Source organism: Tupaia chinensis, unplaced genomic scaffold, assembly GCF_000334495.1.
Source record: "Tupaia chinensis unplaced genomic scaffold, TupChi_1.0 Scaffold000388_1, whole genome shotgun sequence".
Lineage (NCBI taxonomy): Eukaryota > Metazoa > Chordata > Mammalia > Scandentia > Tupaiidae > Tupaia > Tupaia belangeri.
This window is the reverse complement of record NW_006159890.1, coordinates 1,539,064-1,552,767: the sequence shown is the minus strand read 5'-3', so window position 1 is coordinate 1,552,767 and position 13,704 is coordinate 1,539,064.

The window sequence follows — 13,704 nt, the reverse complement described above, 5'->3', positions numbered from 1 at the left end:
AAACCATGTGTATTATACATCACAATTTATTATCTATTTATATTTATTTTCTCTACTAAACTTCAAAATGTCCAGAAAATATAAATATAAGCTCCAAGAAGCAAGGAGATTTTATTTTTTCTGTTCTGCTAACATATTAATTCTTACAGAAAAGATGCTGTAGTAAGATGTCAGGCAAATGAGAATGTAAGCCCATTTTTGTGTTCGTTTTCTGCTTTCATTTTGATAAAACTGGATGAAATCTGAGTATAAAACCTGCTTAATTTTGCTATGTCTAGTCTTAGATAGTTTCTTTTCCTTTTTTTTTTTTTTACTTATTTTTTATTTACTTTTTTTTAAGAGAGTTTTTTTTAAGAGGGTGAATGCACTCACTGAAGAGAGAGAGAGACAGAAAGTGAGAAATCACCCCCGAGAGGGGGAAGGCCACACCACAAACCCTTCTCTTCCATTCTCCTGTCAGGATTTTGGGCATGCAAGCACATGTACAAGTCATGAGTTTTAAGCCTCTGGGTCTGAGACTTGTACTGCAGTTGACTATGTAGGAGTCCAGTGACGTAGCCACTATGCTATATGCTGGTCTCCTATCTCTCAACATTAGCAAAAATCAGCCAAAATGGATGAAGGCTCTAAACATCAAACTTCAAACTATAAAAGTATTGGTGGAAAACACAGGAGACTTGGAGATATTGGAGTAGGCAAAGACTTTTAAAATAAGACTCAAAATAAGACTCCCAAATCACAGGCAAAAATAGACAAGTAGGACTACACCAGGCTAAAAAGCTTCTGCACTGAGAAAGAAACAATAATTAGAGTTAGGAGACAACAGTCCGGGTTTTTAAAAGATTGCCTGAGAGCACATGCACGTACCAGAGAGCACAGGGAGAGGAAGAAGAAAGTACTACCAGAGGGCATAATCGCACTGAAATTCCTTCTGCTCCATTTCTCCATCCTGCTGGGATTCTAGATATGCATGCACATGCATCCAGTGTTTTTTAGGCAACAGGGCCAGAATTCAAACCATGGTTGGCCATGTGAGATCTGGCCCACCTAACCACTATGCTACCAGGATAGCCTAGGATTATTATTATTCTTATTTTTTCTGTTTCTATAGGTTGTAAGAGCTCACTGGAGGGAGACAAAGAGAGAGAGAGAGAAGGAAAGTGAAAAATCATCCTCTGAGGTATGGCCATTTGTAATTCCTTCTTGAGCACACACACACACACACACACACACACACACACACCCCTGGTATATTTTCAAATTGCTGAGTCTGGAACTTGAACTGTGGAGTAACAGATACATGAATGACAATCCTCTAAATGGTATGTTTACACCTACAATCTATTTATTTCTTAGATTACGTTAAAATGTTTGGGCTATGCTGGCAGATATGGGTTTAATAAAAGCAATGTCTTATTGAACCAGTAGGTGGCATGAAGATTTAGGTGCCAAAACCCATATGGCTGACACTGTAGTTCAAGTCTTGGATCTAGTGGCTTGAAAAATCACACCAGGCATGTATGTGTGTGTGTGCCCAAAATCCTGAGATGAAATGGAGGAGAAGGGATTGCAGCATAGCCAACTCCTCCACCCCCAAAACCCAAAGGGTGATTTCTCTTTCTTTCTCTATTTCTGTCTCTCTCAATGAGTGCACATGCCCTATAGCAAAAATAAACGAAAGTCTTATTAATGAAAACCAGTGGTATAAATAGCCATACTTTTGACAATGTCAAAGGTTGATCCATTGCAATAGAGCCAAAGTGATCTAGTTGAACTTTTCACTTTAAAAACATACTAACGGAGAAAAAGACAGGGGTGCAGTGATGGCATATCATGTTCTATGAGACTGACCCACATGAAAAGATTTCTGCTTTGCATTCAGAAATCTTTGTGAGTATCCTATGTAAGCATGTGCCATAATCTGAGACTGCCTGGGACAGGGGATGGACTGTGGCATCAAGACCCTGTTGAGGATGAGCTCTCTTTGTCTCTGTCTCTGTCTCTCTTTTGCATGGAGGAAATAAATGAACTTGAAAAAAAGAGATTGTACTAAAGGAAGTCTTATCAGTTAGGAAGAGAAAGTGAGGTTTATGAGCTGTATCTTTGACCTTTTAGGGCAATTAATGGTTTCTTATCTAGACCATAATGTCTTTTTTTGCTCATGTATGTCTATTTCCAGTCAATAACAGTTTTCTTATTTTCAGCCCTTTTATGCAGGGTATAAAAAAACTTGCTGAAATATTCATAAATTGGGTTATCTAGGGTTTCATTAACATTTTATCCAATGAGAAGAGATCAGCATCGCTACAGAATTAGTAAGTGCCCACTATATACATTGGAGTTTACTTGTCTGTCCATCACCAATTTAAGATTATTTTAATTCTAAGAAATAGAAAACTCAATTTAAACTTATTTAAATAATAAAGAGAGCATGTTTACTCATTTAATTAAAAATTTTAGGTAAAATTTGCTCAAGGCACTGGCATGGTTTGTTTAAAATTCTCTAAGCTTGCGATCTCCTTATATCAACTTCCTCTTCAAATTGGCTTCTTCCACTTTAACAAATGGTTTCTGCAATTATGGGTCTCAAATTAACAGACCAACCTGTGGAAAACAAATTTTATACTTGAGCAAACAATGACTAGACTTAATCCATTAGCCATGAGTGGTTTCATGTGTCTCAGTCACTTCAAACCGTCATAACAAATTGCCATAGAATGGTGGTTTAAACAACAAACATTGACTTTTCACAGTTCTGGAGTCTAGGAAATCCAAAATCAAGGTGCTGACAGATGCAATGTATGGTGAGAACCTACTTTCTAATTTGAAGATGGTCATCTTCAAACTGTAACCTCATGCAGTGGAGAGCAGAGAGAGACAGGAATATCTTTTTATAAGGGCACTAGTCCTATTCATGATAGTTTCACCTTCATGATTTTATCAACTTTTACAGGTCATCCCTCCTAATAGCATTATATTGAGGGTTAAGATTCAATATATGAATTCTGAGATTACATAAACATTCAGTCTACAGCATATATACCAATTATTTTTATCCTTAATTTGCCTTGCGTAAACACAATGGTTAGGGGAATAGAATTTTATCTATTGGTGTATCATCCAAACAACCAAATGGTCACATGGCTAATGTCTATGTGTAAGACAACTACAATAAGCAGTATAATCTATGAGGACTGGAAAAATATTAACTGGATTTACTTTATAAATATTTTTGTTTGTTTGTTTGTTTATTTTTTTACCTAAATAGTTAGAATTTATTGGAGGTAGTTATTTAAAATAAAATTCTCTAGCACACACTGGAATCCAGCTCTTTATTTGATCACATTTTCCCCTTCTACCAATTATATTTTCCCCATCATCATACAAAGTGCTATCATTTGGCCAATACTCAGAAGAACAACCAAATAGAGACTCCACATTTTACTTTCCCTTCTAGACTTTGCTTTCTGTCTTTTATTTGACAATAAAAGCTCCTTAAAGGACCCCACTATATATGCAATTCAAATTTTAATGTTTATTCAATCTATATCCTACTTTACTTATAAGGAATTTTGGACCTAGTTGATTTTTTCCTTATTTCTGTAATATTTTCTTTACTGACAACCAAGGACACTGTAATCTATGTTTTGTGTGTGTGTTTATTTGTTTTTCCCATTTTCTAAATAAATTTTTACTGGGGCCAGCAAATGGTGTAGCAGTTACATCACTGAACTCTTACATGGATGACCACAGTTCAAATCCCAGACCTGGTAGCTTGAAACTCATACTGGGTGTGCATGTGTGAGTGACCAAAATCCTGAGAGGAGAATGAAGGAGAAGGGATTGTGGCATGACCATTCACCCACAGGGGTGATTTCTCACCTTTCATGATCTCTGCTGTCTCTCTCCAGCTAGTACATGTGCACTAATGCACAAACCTCTTTTAAAAAAATGTATTGCCAAAATTCATATATGCTCATCTGAGAGAGAAAGAGAGAAAGTAACCCCCAGTGCGTCAGGGCATATCACAATCTCTCATCCTCCATTTCTTCATTTACTCAGAACTTTGAGTACTCAGACACATGCCTGGTATACTCCTCAGGCTGCAGGGACTCAGATTCAAACCATGCTCAGTTATGTGAGATGCCGCTCTCACAGACAGCACCTACCTACTGTCCCTTGGGGTCAGCCCTGTTTGTTTGCTTTTTCATTCCTACTAATTCACTGGCTATTTTTTCTCATTTCCATCATTGGTTTTCATTCTCATCAATAAGAGCTCTAAGAACAAAAAGACATTTGGTATCTATTTTTCCCCCTTTCTCTGCTAGTTCTTGATAGTCTAATGCGATTTCATGGCTCTAAACAGCATTTACATGATGAAAATAGCCAAATACAGACATGAGTACTTCAGTAATCTTCTTTAATCATGAATTCATGTGTACAATTACTAGGTGTGCCTGCCTGATGATTTAACTGGAATCTTAAACTTAAGAGCCTTAACTTATGTCAAGTTCCTCTCCTGAAACCTGATGCAGAAAGAAACCTAATCTTGTCTCTCTCAATAGACAGTCAATCCAGTTTTCCAATTATTTATGGAACGATGTCTGACCACACATTCTGGATTCCTGCACTTATGACTAGTCCAGACAACGACCCTCCGAATTCCCAATTTTCTTTTTGAATTTATAGATTATTAGCTGAATTGCTTTGTCCCTGCTGACTAATTGAACAAAATGCTTTTAAATAAAATTTGATTTAGTTCCTTGCCTTTCCCCAGATCCTGAATGTCCCTTCTATTATATTAGAGTAGGGATAAGCACTAAGAATGACTAGTGAGGAATTTGTCCCTTTATAATATAAATGTGGATCGCCAAAAGAGGTTAAAAAGCTTTGCTTTAGAGTTTAGTCAAAAAAATAGTTGTAAATTGGTTGTAGTTTAGTTTTTCAAAACCTTAGTCATGAAAAAAATTAGAAGAAATTGCTCCAGTAGGTTCCTACCATTAATTTAAAATGTCAATGAATTATTTTTTAATGCTTTGTTCCTTTTTCCGAATCATGCAATCAGCTTGTTCTTTCACTAGTACACTTATGTAATTGTTTTAGTTAAAAGCCAAGGGTTTATACTTCAGACAATTAAGTGACACAAAGATGAATTGCACTAGTAGACATTCCTGGTAATTGAAACAAAGTCATTTGCACCATGTCCAGAATGTTGCAGAAGTTTCAGCTCTGGGTGCACAACCTACTCTTCACCCTTTGTAGAAAAATTACCTGGCACCTCAGAATATATTGTGTTCCCTATACTATCTTTGATTTTCACTTTCTGTGAAAGTATGATGAATGCATTATATATAAATTCCCAGTCCTTCTAGCAAAGGTAGGGCATAGCCATTAATTAAAGTGTGACCATTCCAGTCTATAAAGTGCAGCTTCAACCAAACTGGCAGCTGTTATCTTTGCTTCATTTCTCTGTTCCAGGAGGTAACAAAAAACTGTAATTAACTCTTTTCTTGCTGCATTCATATAATTTTATATTTCCTTTATAGCACCAAAAAACACTCACATACCTACACATGTGTGTATTGTAATTTAACACATAATCATGTCACTATACTGTTATAAAAGGGATCTCTAAGTGAAAAATACATTAGTAAACTCTATAATTTTAAATGTCTGATATTCAGAGCAAATACACTTCAAATGTATTCAATTTGTTGCTATAAGATGACACAGATTACCTAAATGAGTACAACAGGTGCTAAAAAATGTAAATTTTAAATGTAAATAAAATTTAAAATTGTACTTTTTTAATTTTTGGCTTTTGTCATAGGTCATGTGTACTCATCATAGAGAGACAGAGAGAGATAGTGAGAAGGAAAGTGAAGAATCACTCCACCTGAGGGGGCTGGTTATGCCACAATCCCTTTCCTCTATTCTCTTCTTGGGATTTTGGCACTCATGCACATATACCCAGCATGATTTCAAGTCACCAGCTCCAGGACTTGAACCACAGTTGGCCATGTGGAAGCCTTCACCACCATGCATAAGTGCATTCAAATGAGCAAAAATTGTGTTTCAGTTTTTTCAGTTCTGGAAGTAGATACCTTCCAATTTTCATCTTGTTCTTTGATTATTGTTGCACCTAAAAAAGTAATTGCACCCTGTTCTAATATTACTTTGAAATTCTGACAAAATAAAGGAATGTTATATTATATTACATATTATATATTAATATATCCCTTTGTCGTAGGGCATAGGGCACATGTGCTCTCCACAGAGTTATAAAGAGAGGAAAATAAAAAAAATCATCTCCTAACTGAGGTGGCTATGCTGCAATCTCTTCTTTTCCATTCACCTCTTGGGATTTGGGGCCACACTCACTCACACCAGACATAATTTATTTTTTCTTTTTTTGGAGAGGTTTTTGCTATATGGTGCATGCACTCGCTGAACAGACAGAGAGAGACAGAGAAACAGACAGCTAGAAATCACCCCCCAGGGGTATGGCCACGCCACAATCCTTTCTCCTCCATTCTCCTTTTGGGATCTTGGGCATGCATGCACACGTGCCCGGCGTGAGTTTAAGCCACTGGGTCTGGGACTTGAACCGCGGTCAACTATATGGGAGTCCAGTGACATAGCCATTACACTAACTGCTGGTCCCGCATCTGACATAATTTTCAGGCTGCCAGGTTCAAGACTTGAACTGCTGTTGGCCATGAGGGAGTACGGTGCCTTAACTACCATACCACCTGCTAGCTGCAGGACACGATATCATAATGACTTTATATTAAATCTGTTAGCCACGTTATGTATATTGAGAATAGTAATTACCTTTTTAATCACTGACAACCAGATACTACTTATATAGTACTAAGTAATAAGACAGTGTATTTTAGCTCTTTGACAATTATTCCAAAGAAATTTTTCACCGCAATTGTAATAAAAATGAACCATACTAAAGCTTGGCCTAGAAATTATCAGATTATATAACTTTATAAGAATTCCTTTATTCTTCTTTTCTTCTTCTTCTTCTTCTTCTTCTTCTTCTTCTTCGTCTTCGTCTTCGTCTTCGTCTTCTTCTTCTTTTTTTAGTGGATTTTGCCTTAAGGGGTTTATGCTCGTTAGAGACAGAAACAGAGACAGTGAGAGGGAAAATGAGAAATCACCCCCAGGGGGATGGCCATGCCACAATCCCTTCTCCTCCTGGGATCTTGGGGACATGCACACACACGTGTCCAGTGTGAGTTTCAAGCCATTGGATTAGGGACTCAAACCTCAGTAGGCCATGTAGGAGTCCAGTGACATAACTGCTATGCCATCTCCTGGCCCTCTCTTCATCCTTTTTTTTTTTCTTTCTATTTTTGCATGCAAAGCTGTATCATGTTAATAATGCACGAGAAAGTGAGGTAGCATGAGAATGTCTGGCAAAAAAAGTTTTAAATTAATTGTAATGTTGTATTATTCTCCCTGAAATAGAGAGAGTGTAAATTTTAAAGAGTTTTTAAGTTGTCCCCAAACTTAACAATAAATTTTCAATCTTAATAACCTGGTTGGGTGAGGTCTCCATATACTCATGAGGAGAACCACTAAGTACTTTCTATTAGCAAAACAAAACCTTTAAATAGAACTTATATAAAAATTAAAACACAAAATAAATATTTATTTTAATACTTGGATTAGTGTTGATGTAGTTAAGGTGCTAGATCTGTCTCCATGAACTCTTGTCTAAGTAAATCTACATCGATAATAATCAATTACCTCAAAGTGTCAATCCTTGGTAATAAGCACATCAATAATTAATGGCACAAAATCGGTCTGAATGGCAGTTTCACAAGGTTTTTATGACTATATTACATACAGAACAATCTGGTTTTGTTTTTATTTGTCATTATCTCTTTATAATTATTAACCTTCTGTTGTTTTATTTTACAGTTTTACTTACTAATATTCTCTCAATACTTAAGAATCTGGTATTTCCAGATTTTGAGTTGAGTACCAGCTAGTTATATCCATAAGGAATTTAGGGAAAACATTTAAGACATAAAATAATAAAAACCGCAATGACTTGAATCTACGTATGCCTATCTGTAGTATCCATTCTCTCTCCTTCACTATGTAACACCTGCTCAAGTTATCTCATGGGCAGTCTGCTCAGCTGCTATTATCCACCTTATTTCATCCTCATGGTATTACTCACTGGCACCTTCCTCATACAAATCTTCACATTCTAATAGCTAATAATTACTTTTTTATCATATATGTAACCAATAATTTTCTAACATTATGATGTAGTTAATAATTTCATCCAGGACTTTCCTTTTCCTTCACTTGATACTGTTCCTTGTGATCAGTTTTGCTTCTATTTCTTTGTTGTTGTTTGGTGATCATTCTTCTGTTTTGTTGTAAAGCAGAGAAAGAGAGAGAGAGAAGTAGAGAGGCAGGACTGACAGGGCCTTCGTGTTGTGATTTACTTTCAGTCTCGGTTGGTCCAAGCCATGGTCACACATGTGCACCCAGGTTGTACACGAAGATCCTGGATAAGAGCTCAATTCCTTTCTCATGTAGATTCAGTCACATTACCACTGTGCCACTGTCTGGGTCTGCTTCTATTTCTTTAATCTGTGCCAGAATTATTCCTAAACTTAAAGCACCTCTATGAACACTCCTGGGCATATTTGTTAATGAGTATCTACGTGTGCATGCACTGAAGATATCTCGACCTTGCCATGTTTCAGTTGAAACAAATTTGATACCTCCATGTAAATAATTTAAAATATCTAAATCCTATTTATGATTTCTGGACTTTTGAAAGGAATTTTTCCATAGAAAAATTCCTACCATTGAAGGAAACTCAAACAGAAATTCATGAATAGGATTTTAATCTTTTCTCAGCCACTGGCTTATATTCAAATCTTTATCAGATTATCTGATATCTCTCCTAAAGCAAAAATTTTATATATCTTATACTTTATTTCTCCTAACTTTATTGAGGTATAATCAGTGAATAAAAATTGTATATATGTAGGGTATGCAATGGGAAGTTCTGATGTATATATATGTTTTAAAATGATTACTAAAATCAGGCTAATCAACATATTCATCACCTCACGTAGCTATCTTTTCTGTTTTGTGGTGAGGGCATTTAATATCTGTCCTTTCAGCAAATGTCAAGTATACAATACAGTATTATTAATCATGATCGATAGGTTGTACATTAGACCTCAAAAATGCATTTATCCTAGATAACTGAACACTACCCTGTGACTTTTTATTCCTATTTTCCCCAACACCTAAGCTCTGTCAATAATCATTCTACTCTCTGTTGCTATGAATTCAACTTTTCTGATTCTACATAAAAGAAAAATACAGTATTTGTTTTTCTGTCTGGATCATTTCACTTACCTTAATAACATCCAAGTTCATCCATGTTGTTATAAATGGCTGGAGTTTCTCCTTTATATTCTCCTAATATTCCATAGCATACATATATATATATATATATATGTGTGTGTGTGTGTGTGTGTTACATTTTCTTTATCCATTCATACACATACATTTATATTGTTTAGATTGTTTATATGTTTTTTAAATTTGCCATAGAGCATACACACTCACCAGAGAGAAACAGAAAGAAAGTGGGAAAATTACAATGAGTTCCCCCAACTCCCTATGGGGAATGGTCACACCACAATCTCTTCTACTCCATTTTTCCCTCCTTTCCGGAATTTGGGCATGTATGGACACATATCCAATGTGTTTCTCAAGCCATCATGTCTAGGACTTGAACCATAAGGTCAGCCATGTGGGATTCAGCTGCTTTAACAACCACACTACCACCTGGCACTGTTTCTATATTTTGACTATTGTAAATGCTGCAATACACATATTTCATAGAGATGATGATTTTATTCCTTTTGAATTTATAGCCAAAAGTTGGACTGCTGAATCGTACATCTAGAATTCTAGGTGTCATGTTAATTTTTGAATATGACATGAAAGAAGGGTCCAATGTCATTTCTTTACATGTGAATATCCATTTTTCCCCAAATCAATTATTGAAGTAACTGTCCATTAATGATGTGTTTTCTTGATATAGCTGTCAAAGATCAATTCATTATAAATATGCAGAATTTTTTTCCTGAGATTTATATTCTGTTCCATTAGCCTAGACTCAATTATACGAGTACCATACAGTTTTGATTATTTTACCTTTAGAAAATGTTTTTAAATTAGAAAGTATGATGCCGTCAGATTTGTTCTTCTGCTCAAGATGGCTTTCCAAGTTGGGTATTAAAAAGAAATCATCCACAATGATCCTGTAGAAATCTTGGTAAAAATTGGGCTAGTTCAAATATTTGTTTCTGATTGGCGAATGTGAAGGGTGCTACAGCATTAAAGGACCAAGCCAATTATCAGTTGCTCATTTAGACAAGATTTTAAGATATAACTCTGAGCCAGCAAGTGGTGTGGTGATTAAGGTGTTGGATTCCCACATAGCTGACAACAGTTCAAATCCCAGACCCATCACCTTGAATAATCATGCCAGGTGTGTGTGTGTGTGTGTGTGTGTGTGTGTGTGTGTGTGTGTGTGTGTTTGCATGCCCAAAAACCTTGGAGGAAAATAGAGGAGAAGGGATTGTGGTGTGGCCATCTCCCTTAAGGGTGATGGGGTGATTTCTCACTTTCCCTCTCTCTCTGGCAACTGCATGCTCCCTATGACCAAAAAATGTCAATAATATAAAAAAAAAAGAAGCTATAACTCAAATCTTCTCTGAAATTATTGAAAAAAGGTGCGAAGAGAAGAGGCTTAGGAATAGTCAAATTATAGTCTAGGAAGGGCCATCATATTACAATTCTTTTAACTATATCTTTCTGTGTGAGAATTTTGTTGCTGCAGAAATTTATTCTTTGGATCTTAGATAGGAGGAGAAAGCAATGTGCAACTATGACATCTTTCTTTTCTACCTTTGCCCAAAGCCAATTTTTTAAAGATGTATATAATTTATTTTAAAAAGTGGGTTTTAAAAATTGAAAACCCCACATCTTAGTATTATAAAACATCTTATGTTTCATGATCCAACTCAAATTTCATTCTACTTTTGAAGCATCTTGGATAATCCTAAATTGCTTCACCCTTCTTTCTTTTGCCTGTAAAAACTTTTTTTTCATAATCCCATTTTTTACTATATACTTTGCTTTTATTGATTTATTTATATGTCTCTTGCTAGATTATAAACTTTTATGACAAAGACTAGTTTTCTTTCTTTTTTTCTCATTTATAAAAACACTATAATTAGGACATGAAAGACATTCAGTAAATTTGGATGATTAAATGAATCAATGAATGATGAGGAAATTCCCATAACATGCTTTACAATTTAACGTCTATGCTTCTTTATGAGGTATCATCATTCTTATGCACATTATAATATTTTAATAACTCAGAATTTGCTTCCCTTAATCTGAAATAACATTTTTAATTTTGGAACAACTAGTTGAATAGAGCAAACAAATTTTGAAGCAGTTAGTTTTAAATTGTTAGATACTAGTAAATTGAGTTTTCAGTCATATGTTTTGTGTTATTTTGAGTTAGAGAGATAAAAGTCAGTAGCCTCTAGTAGAAAAATCAACAGATAAAGAACTTTCAGATCTGAGATTCTGTGTAAAATGCATTTTGTCTCTTATGTATTTTTCATATGTCATCTATACACAGTAAATAGTATTTTCTCAACTATTCCAATCAAATGATTAATTTGATTAAGATAATCGGTTTGTGTATACAGGCTTTAAAACATTATTGCATATGAACACAGTTCTGATGTTCAGTTATAAAAACTAGTGGAAATATAATTTGCTTCATGAAATAATTGCATTTAAAACCAGCCCATGTCATGCAGAAAAACATTAACTATTATACAATGATTATATTAAAAAATCTAAAAAAACTGTTTGAAAGTGGGTTTTATCTAATCAGTCATGGTTTTATTTCATTCCTTATTTTATAGTTAGAAGTTAAATTTTAGTGTCAAAACGATGATAATAAGGAATTTTAGTAACAGTTCCAACCATCAATATTTCTCCCTAGAAACTTATACAGGAAAAAATAAAATTGCTTTAGTTTTAAATTGTAAGTACTGTGTAACAGGACCTATGAAAGTGAGAACAAGCTTTCTCTTTGGAAAGGAGCAGATATTAGCTTTGTCAACAATAAACATAGCTTGCTATTCAATACAATAGTTGAATATGATTGTATCATTATTTTGAAATATGTTTCTGTCTCTGTGTATATTTCTTCTGTTTTCATTACGAAAGACTAAATATTGTTTGAATGGCCTTGAAGCAATGGTCATTTATATCTTGTGAGAACAGGCCTTTAGTGACTACAAGTGTATCAAACTGCAATGGAGAGGGAAGCAATTTCCTAATCTCACACACAGTTCTATATTTCCAAGGGCAATCAGATAAAACATCTGTGACCTTCCATCTTTATTTTAAAAAATGAACCATGATTGAAACATTTATATATAATACATTCTTTAAAAAAGACCTTGCTGATAACAGGGTTTTAAAAGATTGATGCTCAGTATAAAAACTATTTTGACCTTCAATTCCTAACTTTACAATGCCTTTGAAAAGAAATCTTTGAAATGTCAATAATAACTTTAAAAACTATATTTAGCATATAACGTATGTTGACTGGGCTTATTATTTTATTATAATAACAATCTAAGTTAGAAATTATGCATGCTCAATGTCAACAATTCCTATTCAATTCAGTGAAAAGAAGTGATCAAGGACAGGATAGGCAGAGAGCCAAACGTAAAGGATGCAGTGAAGCACGACTTCAGTGCTGAACTAGGACAGAGCTGCTGCAGATGAGGAAATGATAGAGAAGAAAGTGCAGCCAAGGCTGGGAGCACTGGAAAAGTCAAGACTTTTGCAGAATTTAGGCTTTGGGCAAATTCTAGGTCACTAACAGGTCATAACAATAACATGCACTATAACATAAAGTAAAATTTTAATACACATTCACATATAATATGTTTTTTTTCTTTCCAGAATGAAAAAACTTGTAATAAAATACTTCAATATAGCCAACTTTGAAAGAGCCTTATTTATGAATGTAAAAGTAAAACACACCAAATATGTAATTATTTTTATTACCAAAAAAAAAAAAACCCAACCTTCTTAGCCATGAAAAAGCATAAACAAGTGTAATTCTTTAAAAAGGATAGCATTTCTAGGGACCAGCAGATGGCATAATGGCTACATTACTGGACTCCCATATAGTCTACCATGGGTCAAGTCCCAGACCCGGTGGCTTAAACACAGGTGCGTGTGTGTGTGCCCAAGATCCCGAGAGGAAAATGAAGAAATTGTGTTGTGGCCATCTGCTCTGGGGTGATTTCTTGTTTCCTTTCTCTCTGTCTCTGTATTTCTGGTGAGCACACATGCCCAATAGCAAAAAACCTCTCCAAAAAAAAGAGAGAGAGAGAGAGAGAAAAGAATGGCATTTCTCAAGCTTATCTTTCAAGAATCAGATAGCTACTTAATAAAATCAACTATGATAACTTCTGGTTTCAGAGCCAAGATATCCAGTCAGTATAAAAGATTGTATAGCTTCTAAGTTTCTAATAACAACAAGGCCAATGCACATCTCTCATTGTTTTCTTGATAGTATGCTTGACTACACCAGTTGAA